Raw genomic sequence first — 14,961 nt, 5'->3', positions numbered from 1 at the left:
CTCTCTCTCTCTCTCTCTCTCTCTCTCTCTCTCTCTCTCTCTCAGAAGCTTGATCATTTGGTTCATAGCTATTTCCTCCCTGGAAGTTCTGGAGAAGCACACATTTGATTAGTTTATGGTAATTGTATATTATAATGAGATATTATGACACATTCTACATTACATTTGTTGAAGTAGGGCTTTATGGACCAATGAAATTAATCTGAACCACAATATTCAAGCTATCAACCAGCTACTCTTCTACAGGTTTAACTTCCATTTTGCTTCTGGACTATCCAGCTGTGTCAAAAATACCAGAATCTTGGTGTTAAGAAGCCTGAGTCTTTTAGGACTGATGTTTTATCTTTCCAGGTAGTGGCTAGAATAGCAGCCTCCATCTGTTCAGTCATGCAGAGCCTAGCAGTGTATTAGAAACACAAAGTCTGGTAGGAAGAGGAGGAGCTACTTAATTTTATTGCTACTTCTCACTTTTAACATTCCTAAAGTAAGCTCCCAATGTGGATTGCTATTCCTTGAGTACATCTTATTTAGGTCAGCTTCTTCCCATTGTTTGGTGGTTTTGCAGTTATGAATTAAGATCACCCAGATCGAACAGCATAAAACAGGACATAATGCCCATGTTCTTTTCCGACGTTGTCCAAAATGAGGTGCTTCTTTGAATGTCACAGGTCTCGTTCATCTCCTAGGTTCAAGGTGGACCAGTATTTTGGTATGTAGGGATCTTTTTCTCATTTTATTGTGCCTTCTCACTTCTTTCCTTTACTATGCTTTTTATCTATATTTTGACAAACTTTACTTAACTGGATTATTGTGTTGGATTAGATTCCTATCTATACCTTCAAAGATCTGTTTGTTCCCCCACTCCACTTGCCTTTGCCATCTGGGCTATACTCTACTGAGCACATCTAAGGGGAGGAAAGGGAAGACAAGGTAGCTGATTGAGTAGCAGAGATGGCTATTTCCCTTCTCCCACTTGAATGTTCTGAAAGCCAGAGGAAGATTGCTTGACTTGGATTAACTTGGAACACTGATAGCAGAGAAGGGAAAGGAGAAGAGGTGGAAGTATGTTTCCAGTGGGCTGCGTTGGAGGGGTGATGTTGGACTGCCTGTCTCCTGCCATGATGCTTCCTTCTGTGCTTCAGTGAAAAGATACCATTTATCCCAGCTTGAGCCATTAACCTAAGGCAGTGATGGCGAACCTTTTAGAGACCGAGTGCCCAAACTGCAACCCAAACACCACTTATTTATCACAAAGTGCCAACTCTGCAATAGAATCTGAAAACAGCCAGTCCAAGCAAATACATATATACCCTTGGCAGCGCACTGACTGGCCGTGCAAAAGCTCGGATGGGTCGCGGCTAATGAGTCATTAGTCATTACAACATTCCCTGGCACTGCTACTCCTTTCTGAGCATGCGCATGGCCCCTGTGTGCACTGTTATCCGATGCTCGGCTGCTGGAGCAATGTGGGGGGACATGGCTTACTTGCCAACAGAGAGGGCTATTCTTGCCCACTGTGGCACGCATGCCATAGGTTTGCCACCATTGGCCTAACCCTACCCTGGTGCACTCCCCTAACCCTAATATAGGGCTAAAGTTCCATTGAAATAGGACAATTTTGAAAAAGTCTTCCTTGAGAAGCTTTTTCTGCACAGCTCAACATTTCTGCCCCTTCTAAACACATTCCAGCCATCAAAATCATGCTAGGACACCTCATTTTTCTAAGCCTAACGCAGTGATGGTGAACCTTTTAGAGACTGAGTGCCCAAACTGCAACCCAAAATGCACTTACTTATCGCAAAGTGCCAACATTACAATAAAACCTGAAAGCTGAGGTTTTAGTTTAGAAAAAACAACTCACAGCCAGTCCAAGCAAATATATATATATCCTTAGCAGTGCACTGACCAGCCATGCAAAAGCTCGGACGAATCGCGGCTAATGAGTTGTGTGCCTTGTGATGTCATTGCCTGGTGCCGCTCCTCCTTTCCGAGCATGCGCCAGGCCCCTGGGTGCGCTGTTTTCCGATGCTTGGCTTCTGGGGCGATGCTGAGGCGACTTGGCTCGCATGCTGACAGAGAGGGCTCTGCGTGCCTGCTGTGGCACACATGCCATAGGTTCGCCACCACTGACCTGAGGTGCCCTGAGTTAGAGAAAACACCCTACAGGATAATTGTGCAAAGTCCTTGTCTGAAAAGTGGGCAAAGACTGCACAATTCACAGCTGCATAGAACCCCCAACTGACGTGTGTTACCCTTCAGATGTAGACAGATGTCCAAAGGCTTCACAGGAAAAAGTGGGCTTTGAGGAAGGATACGAAGTAAGTAAGTGACCTGGTCTCACAAAGACTTTCTAGGAGGCAGTTCAGGCAGTAAGATGTGGATGGAGGAAAGTATGGTTTTTTATTTTATTTTATTCTGGCAGCAGACTCTCTCAGTTTTACTGAGAATGGAATCAAGACATAGGATTTTTCTTTGAAGTATGCCTATAACAAGGTGGAAGGAAATGAGATGGATGCAGAACTGGGGCTGCGAGAAGGGTGAATTAAGAATTCAGGACTGAGCCAGCCCTAGGATAGCCAGCCCTCTGGGCGACAAGTGCCTTCTACTCTTCCAATCATCGTATATGTGTTTATAGTGCTTGGGAAAGTTGCATCAAAATAAACCATGTTCTACCAACTTTTCTGAGTTGTATTCAGTGTTAATAGAACTTAAATCACATTCATTTCAATGGATTAATTCTCTGTAGGACTAACATTAGACATAACTGCTTGAAGGAAGAATGGGATATCAAGGTAACCAAAAGTCAGCACCACAAATATTCTTCTTAGCATTGCTGCTGCTACTGCTGCTGCTTGTTCTTTGCCATATAACTTGACTTCTTTGTGACTGTGCATATTTTAATAACAATTTTTCAGTCCCAAGGCCTCCCAAAAATATAATCAAATAGACATTTTCATAGAATCATGGAATCAAAGAATAGTAGGGTTGGAAAGAGGCATGATGGCCATTGGGTCCAACCCCCTGCTGTTGCAGGACACCAATTTATAACCATCCTACTCAGACTGTGGTTAAGTTTTGCCTTGAATGTCTCTAGTGTAGGAGAGCCCATGACTGCTTTAAAACCTTGCTGTGAATTTTCCTTCCAAAACCACACCATTATCAGAAATGGCACTCTGGACACTTGCTTTTGTTTATTCATGCCACTTTTAAATGGGTACAAAAGCCTAGGTTCCTGTGGAAATATAAATGCCAGAGCACCATAACAAAGCAGATGTCTTCAGTTTCAGAACTCTACCACTGTCCAAAAGAGTGGTGCCATAACTCTCTGTCCCCTCCACTCATGTGTCCCTGTGCTTATTTTTTCTTACAAATAGTTGGTACATCAGATCCTCTGCTGGACAAGCGGCTTAAAGCAGAACTGAGAGTTGAGCAGACTGTAGGCTTAGGGAATCTATTTTGTTTTTCACTATAACCCCCCTCCTTTGATCTACCAACTTAAGCCAGGTACAAAATAGCGGTTCAACAAGTGAGGTACTGGCTGGATTTAAACAATCGCTGCAGGAGTGGGGAGAAGCCATGGCGACTTCTTTTCCCCATCTTCTGCTTACTGTTTGCATGCTGCACGTACACTTACGTCACACGGCTTCCTGTGCCATCCAAACCCAGTACAGTGCACGGTCGAGGTGAGTTTTTGAAGCCACCTCAGAACCCTGCCACTGCCTATGGCGTCTGGGGCAGATCTGAAGCCACCCTGCACTCACCTCACTGGATTCAGGCAGGAAGCCACCCGCTGCAACTGGCATGGAGCTGGTGGGGAAAAACCCACCATGGCTTCTTTTCTCCTGTGGTCATATAAACCTAGCCATAAAATTGCAGAATAAGCCGCTCTGCTCAGTTTGGGAATTTATTTTTGGGACCAGAACCCGCACAAATCCTTTCATACACAAATGTACTACTGTTTTTGCATAAACTTTCTAGATTTCAGCAGCCTAAGTTTCAAAAGGAAGATGTTGGTTATACTATTGTTAAATTATTGGGAGTCAACAACTCTTGCTAATCTGCTGCAGATCACCCTGATGTATTCCCCATGTGCCTATTCTTAGCATAAGAGATGTACAAGATTTGTACCAAGAGCCTGATGAAAAGGCATGACTTTCATTTGTTTCTTTAATATTGCTGTACATTTTTTTCTTCACCTGAAGATTGACAGATAGGAAAATCTATCGCGCTACCATCTGTTATACCCTGATCTCAACAAAGCATGTTTACCTGATAATATTTTGGCCACTGCACCCCACTGGAAGATAATTCTCTCCTTCAACATTTTGCAGTTTAGCACAAATGCAGATAGAGATGTAACATTAACATTTGCAAAATCACCAGCCATCCAGTAGTTTTGTCATTTTGTTTTGTTCTTTGCAAAAGAGTATGGAATAAATTAAAAGGATATTGTACAATGAAGAAAAATGTATAAAATTGACATGGAATTCCAGAAATTATGAACAAGGCATTTGGGATTTAGTCTCTCCCTCCCCAGAAAATTCACATACTGTACTCTAAGTGGGATTTGAAACTATACCTACAAGAGTAAGTATACTTTTTTTCCCTTTGGCAGATTCATAATGCCGGTTTAGCATCCTGCAGAGAGATTTGACTAGCTTGATTAGTTTTTTAATTTTTTAACTGAATAAGAGATTGGAATACTTTAGAGATACCATGGAGGTTTGAAAAAAAATCCTGCAATGATTTGAAATCCACAGACAGATCATCATACCCTATTAGTCTAACATTTCAGTTGGAAAGAAAGACAATTTATTCAGTTGGAACACATAGAACTCCTGCAGCATTGTGTGAGCTGTTGTGCGGTGGAATATAAATTTGAGAGTTATTTGTATACCTACATTTGGGGCAATAGTGAAAAAAGAAAAAAAAACTCTTAATGCGATGCCATTAAGAGTGTATTTACAATTAACACATGGCTGGACTGTGCAGTCACAGATTACGGATTCCTGTGCATCATGGTGAGTTATCCCTCAACCTTTCCCCTTGATTTTCACTTTCTAAACCACAATTCTTTGGCTGGGAAGTGGTGTGGGGGGAGACCAGTGTAGCCTCAGCTTCGATGACTCAGGACAAGTGAGCCACATTGGAGGTCTCTTTCGCCCTGCAGCTGAACTAATGGGCAGGATGGAGGTCAGGAAGGAGTCAGGTCATGACCCAGTTTAGAGAGCATCTGTGGTTGAGTGGACAGAGACAAGAGTGCTCCAGTGTGAACTTGGGACTATTTAGACAAGAGCCAGCAATGGCTGAAGAGGGAGAATAAAAGCAGCATCTCATAGTTCCATCCCTACATCTTGCAGCCTAAGCTCTTTTTTCCTGAAGTGCCAGACAGTTCTCTGGAAGACAGTGAGAATACTAATTTGGGCAAGTAGCTGTATGAATCTGGATGAACAGACAGCATAAAGCAGAGCCACAGAATTAACTGGTTGCTTTGGCTTAAGCTGCCATTGGCAACAGCCGATCTCATTAGATGTTCTAAGTCTCCTGAAGATAATATGAGTCCATGACAAAAAAGACACTGGACAGAAGGATGATACAAGTTCACATACAATGCCCATCCTAAACGTTTGATGATGAATGTTAACAAAGCCTTTTATTGGTTACAGAATTTCACTTAATAATCTGCTTTCAATCAATTCATCAATCAATGAATTATATTTAAATAACTGTGTATGAAAGCAAACCTCAAACAGGTGCATTGTCGAGAGACTGAAGGAAGTAAGAAATGATTTCATGACAAAACTCACTGCTAACTATGTGACAGCATTACACATGGCTCAAAACATGGCCCTAACCCTAACCCTAACCCTTAACTCCGTCTCAGCACTTATATTTGATTAATTAACTACAGATTGATTGCAAGTTTAATCAAGATTACAAGATTAATCAAGGAATTATAACCTGCTGCTCTTCAGTGAACAAAAGATGGAGTACCAGATAAGACAACAACAAAAAGTGGGCAATTATTAGATATCAGGAAGTACAGAGGGACAAATAGACACCTTGTGTTTCAGCAACTGAGTGAAAACTCATTTTACACTTTATGATGATTCTAGCATGGTTTGTGGTTAGGGGTTTTATAGTCTGTGACGTAGGGAAATTGTGCTTCTACTTACACAAACCCTATGACAAAATAATGGGAGGGCATTGTAGCTGTACACGCTTAGAAAGTTCTACCTGATAGAATACAGCTAGAACCGTTTTGAGGTAACTGTTGCCATGGAGAAATTGCTGCTGGCTTAGAAGGCCCACTGTTCGGAATAGGTCACTGTCAAGGAATAAGAGGCACATGACCTGAGATTCAACAGGGACTGGTGCATGCATGTGTAAGTATAATGTCGGGTTTTTTCCCTGTCATATCGCATTTCAGTTTTAATTTTGTCACTGGATATTGTTTTATGCAATTTCAGAGTGATCAAGAAGTTAGATGCTTTATTTGCTTGTTCCTATGAAGGTATTTAAGGAGAAAAACAATCAGAGGAATCTAAATCATAAAATGGGAGAGTTTGCCACAAATGCTCAAAATCAAATTTCATTTTAAAGGACTAGGTTTATTTATCTGTATAGTAGTTGTTTATATTTAATCAAATCATACATATGCATAAAGAGAGGGTTAAATCTGTTTTTGCATTTCAAGTGCATGTTTGCTTAGCATGGTTACTACTTTATGCTCCTAATCAGTATTTGTAACCAGGCTTTGAAATAGATATCCACATCCAGGTTAGAAGTGTTAACTATGGTTCATATGAATGCACTTGTAATGAAAAAGCATACTAGGAGTTTTAAGTGGGGAAGAGGAGGAAGCTTGTGTTCCTAAAGCTGATTCCTGATGTCCAAACTGTTAGCATTACTGGCAGTCTTGAACCGGACCAGGGTGTGAAGCTTGAGCTTGTGCTTAGACAAATGCTTCGTTTGCAAACATGATGTTAAAAGTGCACTCACCTATGAAGAATGTCACTTCTGTTCGATATACTTTCAATGCCAGGCTTCTGAATATGCTCATATCATAGTATTTCCACCTAAAAGTGTACCTTTTCCTCTATTTATCTCACACACCGTCTCAGCCTGGTCCCTGAGGTGCCAGCCTTGAGACATGTTTTAACATTCTGAAGTTGTTCCTTCTTGACTAACCAGCCATTAACTGGCTCACTGATCCTTAACTTCAGATCACTCTCTTATTTAGGCTGCATTTCCCTTAGGTTCCAGAATAATTAGTCTCATGGCTATGGATGGGATTTCCTGTCAAGTGATGTGAATATAGATGGAGCACCCCAGTCAGTGCCAGTAAGCAACTTCATTCATGCAGTATATATTCTCCCTTTTTAGTGCTTACAGAATTGCAGGCTACCTTCTCATTCAAGTGTCAAACATTCAAACAAACCAAAATCCAGAGAAGTTGTTAGATTTTCCTTCGGCTACAATTCCTCGTCAATATAATTGTCAATCTGACAAAAAGGCAAGAGCTATATATTCAAATTCCATCAGACCCATATTTGCTTACTTATACTCTTTCCCAACCAGGCTCTGGCCATTAAAGGATTTACAATATCCTGCTTTCCCATTGCTCTTTCACACATCACTCTTTCAAAAATGTTTCTTGGTAATCTTGTTTGAGGTTCAACATGTCTACACGGTTTTAGAGTGTCAATAAATTTTTGTGAAAAAGTTTCATGCTAATAAGAGAGTCAATTCAGCTAATCCATCACAGAGGTCAAAGCTTTCATTTTGCCATTCCAGCTGACTGAAACAGAGGGAGATGAGATGGGAAGCTATTTCATCAGCCCTGCTAAAAGACCATCCCCATCACCTTCCCCCTCAGCTGATGCCACAGTCACCCATTCCAGCAGGCTGAAGCAGCAGGAGATGAGATGTTCCATGGGCTGTTCCATGAGGCCACTGACTTTTCTCCTCTTACTTCCAGTTCTGTTCAGCTTCTGACATGGCAAGGGGTTAGTCTTTATACATGCTGGTCAGGTTCAGCTATAGCATGGCTCCTCAAACTATGGCCCGTGGGTCAGATTTGGCCTGCCATGCCCATTTATCCAGCCCACCTAAGAGGTTTTGGACTCGCTCGGAGAAAACAATCTCTGAGCGAGCAAGCCGCTGCCTCTCTGCGTGCCTGTGCCCACCACCACCTCACTGGCCTGCACCCACCACCGCCACCATTCAACTGGCACCCTGTTGAAAAGGTTTGAGGACCCCTGAACTATAGGTTGGGTATTTACTATGCTTCTGAGCTAGAAAGATTTCCTAAGCAGACAGCACCATGGAGAGCTCCAAGTGGTAGTGTGGCTAGAAGCCAGATTAGGTTGCTTGTATGCTGCTTCAACAATCAGTAGAATATGAGTTAGTCTAAAGCAGAAATTTGGCTTCCTTTAGATTGGTTAGCCTTGGCTCCACACCGATTCAGGTCTTTGCTCCTAAAATGACCTGATTTTTTAAAAAAAAGTAGCCTCAGGCTACAGGGCTGTGAAAGTGACTGTGGCATGCTGGCATCTTTATGGTTTAGTCTCCTTAGAATTGATGGATGGCAGTGTGGTCTTCTCAGGATATAGGGGGCCAGGGCCCTAGATTCTTCCTGGATAATTGTATCCAGAGAATTGGAATACCCTTTAAATGGTTAAATTAGGAGTGTCTTCTGCGGATGAGCGGTCAGGGTCTTGGTCAATGAAAGTTCCCAATCTCCTTTTCCTTTGGTGTTGTATCTTTTTAGAATGTAAACTGTTGGCAGGGACTGTCTTGTTTTTATTGTATACAAGTTGCTCAAGGAGCCCTTTTGGCCGAGTACTTTGGATAGAAGTGCTTTAAGTCAACAAATATCTCCTCACTTCCTCTGTAAAACTAACTTCTGGCCCTATAATCTCTCCCAATATCCAGTGAACAAAGTTTCCCTTGGTCTTCATTCTTCCTCATAACATGGCCTTCTAGCTCTTCAGTATCTCTCCCATGCCCAGTGGAAACTGGTAGCTACAGGGCAGTGGGCAGTGTATCCACTCCAGCTTGCAGTCTGCAGTTTTGGCAGTTTTAGCCCTATCCATATTTTGGAGATAAGATTCTGTAACATAGATAGCTTTTTAAAAGTTTGGGCTGCAACACAGAGAGCCCCAATAACACTGTCCATACTGTGAGCCTATGCAAGTGTGTTCCTGTATGAATATGCTTGCATGCTTCAATGGCTTAAATTCTCTGCCCAACCCTGGCAATGCATCTCCATCTTTTTTCTGGAGCGTTGCAATTATATTTGCATAATGCCATCATCACGACCAAGCCAGGCAGAGGCTTTCGCCCCTGAAAAAATCCCTCATTTTTATTATGGAAACAATCCACTTCAAATTAAAATTGGCATTGTCTGTGATAGTTCGGTTCTATTGGTGCTGGCCATGCTGCTTCTAGATTCCCAGCTTTCCTGGTTTAAGGCACTGATGGCGAGTCTGTGTTGTGGGTGCTGCAATGGCACAGGAAACAGAGGTTTGCAGTACTCCTGGGCAGGAGAGGACAGCCCCTGCCTTTGGCTATGGCACCTAGCCAGGTCTACTCTGTGCTCTTCCTCCAGCACTGCGCTTTGGCCTGCTCTGTCCTGGCATACCTGAGACCACACTCCTTTAAGGGATGTGATATCCACCCACGAATGGCAACATCACTGGAGCAGCACTATCAGAAACTGGGATTTCATGTATGGCATACTTCCCAGGAAGGATGGCCACTGCTGATCTAAAATGTGTTCAAACATGGCATTTGCAGACTTTTTTTAAAATGCGTCATCTCAGTTAGCAGCTGATGTTGCTAAATAATACTTTTTTCCAGGTATTGTTTTCTTCAGAATTTCAGCTCATGGTGATTCTATGGTGTGGTAATTTTTTCATACTACTGACATTAGATTTTAGACCTTTAATACATAGCACCACAGTCCCCTTAGTTTAACCTTCTCCTTTTTTACCATTACAGGATTTTTGTTTTTTTGGTATACAGACCTGACAATATCCTATTGATTTCTATTGTTCCAGCAGGTGTCTGATATGTTTATAGCTACATTCTCTTTTCATAGTAGGCATTCTAATCCACCCATCTTGGCTCTGGGCTTAGAACATTTGCATATAAACACTGTAAAACCTGTCAACCCTTTGAATGTCCTTTTTCTGTGTGTGTCTTTTGTCTGACACTTTAATTGCTGATATTGCTTTTCATTGGTTTTATGTGTATGTTGTCAATTTCTAGCAAATTTTTGTTTTGAGTATCTGGGAGTTAAATAAATGGGACCCAGTCTGCCTAAATGTGCTTGGGATTGTGGTCTTCATAGTTATAGCATATTATCCAATAAATTAATTAATGCATTGTGAAAGGCCAGAGCACTGACCAAATTTCTTTCAAATATTGGCTTAATATAAGTTTCAAGCATGTGGGAGACAGTTTCCCCACAGTTTCCCCTTTCCCTCGCATTCACGCCCGATAGTCCATGGCTGTCAGTCCCACTGACCTGGTTCACATAATCACCACAGTTCACAGTGGTTTAAGCGATGGTAGACTGTAGCACATGCTGGCAAACATTTTTAATATCCAGTCCCTGGTTTCTCATGTCATCTAAACTTGGGTGGCAGGGCTTGTTTGAGGGCTAAACATGGTCTGTTGGGTTGTGAGCAGGTCACCTCCCTCTTTGCTTCTCCTTTCAAACTAAAAATGAAACCTTAGAATTGCAGTTCTTCATTGAAACTTGTCCGGTTGCAAAACAGTATACATCAAAGAAGCCTTCTACTAGAGTGGTGGGATAAGCATGTGCCTATGTAAAACGTGAAATCCAATGGAAAACTTCCCCCTTACAGTAAATGCGGCTTCACCCTCAGTGCCAGGAGCTCCTGCTTGAGGACTAGACAGTAGGAACACTGTTGCATTCTGCCTGGGTCAAGGACTGGCTCTTGCATCTGCATCCCTCCCACCCTGAAAACCCCTCCGCCCCTTCCAAAGCAGCCAGATTCTCATGAGCAACTGAGCAACTTCACTAGGCAACCTTGAATCAGTCAACATTTCCTCCCCCTCTTGTTCCTCTGTCTCCTCTTCAGAATACAACCCATCTATTTGAGCAGTGTGTACGTAATGACTGAGAGAACAGGCCCCTTCTCTCCATGTTGTTGGGTTGTTTGCAGGTTGTTTAACCCTCGAACATCTCCTGCTGTTTGGGTTCAGATGACACAAACAAACTTACCTGGGGGTTGAATAATCAGTCCGGCCCCCAGCTTGCACTTGAACCCATCAAGACTTAAAGAAGCCATGGTAGGCTGTGGTGATTGTGCAAACTGCTGCATTGGGAAGGTTCGTGCATTCTGCCTATGCAGTGTGGATTGTCTGTCTGATTGGCTTGCTATGTCTTGTTCCAACCCTACTGAACCCTCAAGCCTCCGTCCAGCTTCGGCATGTATCCCACATTCTTTATAATGGAATCCACATCCTGGATCCCTTGCTCCTGTACTAAAGCAGCAACATTTTTGCTATCAGTCTATTTCATCTTTGGGATACATTTTCCTTTTACTGGGTCCCACTGGAAAGTTTTGATTCTTCCAGTGCCCTGTGCCTGCCTGCATTTCCAATAAAAACTGTAAAGAATTTCATGCCCATTTTGTTTTATATTAGTGCACTATTAATTTCACCAGCCTGTGCTGTTTATTCCATTCATCAAATTCCACTCATCACCTCCACACTGAAGTGGCTCCCACTCCATATCTTGTGCTAGAATTGAAGTTTTTTCTCTGCTATGCACCACAGTTGAAGGGCAAAGGCCTGGTTTCCAAGAATGGAGAGGAGCTCAGGAAAGCTGTTTACATGGTGGGGAGTGGGGCTAGTAAACATACTGTCCATGGCAAAAAGGTACATTCCAGAAGATAGCTATGTTCTGGCTTTCCCCCAAAACCTCTGTGTAAACGCTCACAAATCTTCTGTTACAGAGACCACAAGTGCCTGGAGGACCATGCTGTACAAACATTTGTGGTTGTGGAACTCCTCACCCTGTCTAAGTGCTAAAATGTGCAGTCAGGAGGAATCCAGGGCACTCATTGCTCAAGGGAACCCCAGTTCATGGCCTCTTTGCCTGCTCATTCTTTCATTGCCCACCTTTATGCCCATTGTCAGCAAGGAACAGCTCATTCAGAATTCAGAAATACACCATCTCTCTGAAGATTCTTCATATAGCAGGACTTCCTTGTTCTGAAGGTAGTGCTGAAGGGAAGGTACCTAATGTTGAAACAATGCCCAATATTTTTTTACTGGTACAGATTTCTTTACTGTCATGTCTGAATGGTGGAATTTATTTATTCAATTTATATTCCACTATAACTAGTCTGAAGACTCTCTATGCAGATTACAACATTTCATATAAATAACATGACATTTTAAAACACAGAAAAGCAACATAGAATAAAACAGAGAATATGCAGCTGAAGGGTCAAAAATCAGTAAGTTAAAATCTATTAAAACTAAAAGCAGTATAAATAATATCATAATAAATTCTTAAAATGTCTGGAGAAGAGGACTGTTTTTTCCTAGTGCCAAAAATATTGTAAAGATGGCGCCAGGCAACTACTTTCAGAAGGCCATTCCATAAATGGGGCACAGCCACCGAGAAGGCACCTCTTCTATTTGCCATCCTCTTTATCTCCTTGAAGGATAGCTCTCTCAGAAGGGCCTCCTCACCTGATCTAAGGGACCAGGTAGGTACATAAAGAAGCAGGTGGTCATTCAGGTATCCTGGTCCCAAGCCATTTAGGGCTTTATACATTAACACAAGCACCTTCAATTGGGCCCAGAGCTCAACTGGGAGCCAATGTAACTGATACAATATTGGGGTGATATGGGTGCGTGGACTTGCTTGGACCAGCAGGCATGCAACCCTATTCTGTACCAGTTGGAGTTTCTGGACCATCTTCAAGGGCAGCCTTGAAGAGTACATTGCAATAGTCAAGCAGAGAAGTTACCAGAGTGTGTGTGACTGTGGCGAGGCTCTGCCTGTCTGAGTAGGGCCTCAGATGGTAAATTAAATGTAGCTGAAAGAAGATGCTCCTGGCCTGAGATGCAAGGGATGATTTTGGATCCAGGAACACCCACAAGCTGCAAACCCTGTCCCTCAGAGGGAGTGCAACCTCATCCAGGACAGGTTGAAGGCCCACCCTCTGGACAGATGGACTATCCTCCAAAAGCACACCTGTCTTATCAGGACTGAGTTTCAAGTTATTGGGCCTCATCCAGTCCATTACTGAGCTCAGGCAGTGATTCAGGATGGAAACTGCCTCACCTGGGTTAGAAGAAATTGGTAAGTAGAGCTGGGTGTCATCAGTGTACTCATGAAACCTCAGCCCCACCTCTGAGTGACCTACAGAACAACTTGGGCTTTGACAGAAGCGCCAACCATATCACCTGGATATTCCCCCAGAGACCTCAGGAAACCCTTCAGATACAATAGTCTTTGGGGGTGGACTATCTTAATAGACCCCCCCCCTACCCTTGCAGAAGGAAAATGGTGCCAATAGTCTACATTTCACCTGAAATCATCAAATCATTGTAGGCCTGATTTCTGATGCTATGATTACAAAAGTGGACTGGAACATGCCACAAAATCTGGCATCTTCCCAAACATCTACATGGCTTCTGTGCACAGGAGTGTCCACCAACAGATACATCTGTCTGCAGTGAGCTTCTTCACAATGGCAGCAGTGATGATGGCGTCAGTCTCCTTCCATGGAAGCAGACATCCCTTCCCCCTGCAGAGCACTGAACCTGTTTACACCAGTCTGAAAAACCTCCTCCAGAGCTCTGCTCCACCTGCTTACCTCCACCTGCAGCACAGCGATCATGCAGAACTGTCAGAGAACCTGGTACAGGTCTTGTGCTACCAGCATTTGAGGACCTTGTGCTGGTTGTTATCGTAATCAATAATGGGACTGGCCAACATACAGCTCATTCTCAGAATCTTAGCTGTCAGTCCAGCTGAAACAGTCAGCGTCTTGTGCATTCTTGGGAATCCTGCCAGAACATGCATGCACCACAGTCGACTAGTGGCCATTCACGGGCCGTTCTTCCATGTTCCTGCTCATTCATTTCCTTGAAAAGGCTGTATGCGCACTCCTCTGCTGCTTCAGTGATGCTGAGCAAGTGGCTTGAAAGTTGCACATGATCCATTTTGCACTTTTTACTATTTTTATTTATTAGATTTTTAACCCACCCCATTAGCCACATGGCTACCTGGGTGGATTACAGACATATACAATCAATAAAATCATATTAAAACCATATAAGGCAATAAAATACAATATTAAATGCTTCATCATAAAAGAATAAAAGCACACCCATGTCACATCTTCACAGAATCTATGATTACATAAAAGGCATAGCCACGCTGTATATTAAAATGCAACCACCATTAAAACCAATCTAACAAAATACCGGTGAAATAAAAAGGTCTTTGCCTGGTGCTGAAAGGAATACAAAGAATGTGCCAGGCAAAACCCTCTGGGGAGCTCATTCTGAAGTTGGGGTGCCACTTCCAAGAAGGCCCTTCTTCTTGTAGCCATCCTCCTTATTTCCTGAGGAAAAGGCTCCTTCAGAAGGGCCTCAGATGAACATCTAAAGGGTTGGGTAGGTTCACAGGGGAAGAGGTGCTCCTTTACATTCCCTAGCCTTAAGCCATTTAGGGCTTTAAACACTAAAGTTAAGATCTTGAATTGGACCCAGACCTCAACTGGTAACCAGTGGTAATCATTCTCAACTGGTAAACAGACCTCAACTGTTAATCAGCCTTGCTGACAAATTCTGGACCAACTGAAGTTTCTGGACTGTCTTCCACAGAAGCCCCATGTAAAATGCATTGCAATAATCCAGTGAGTATATAACTGTTACCAGGTTTGGTCTGTCCAGAGAGGG

Source organism: Varanus komodoensis, unplaced genomic scaffold (genome assembly GCF_004798865.1).
Source record: "Varanus komodoensis strain SLA01 unplaced genomic scaffold, ASM479886v1 scaffold2, whole genome shotgun sequence".
In the NCBI taxonomy this organism is placed as follows: Eukaryota; Metazoa; Chordata; class Lepidosauria; order Squamata; family Varanidae; genus Varanus; species Varanus komodoensis.
The sequence above is the reverse complement of the archived record's forward strand: the minus strand, read 5'-3'. Positions refer to the sequence as shown.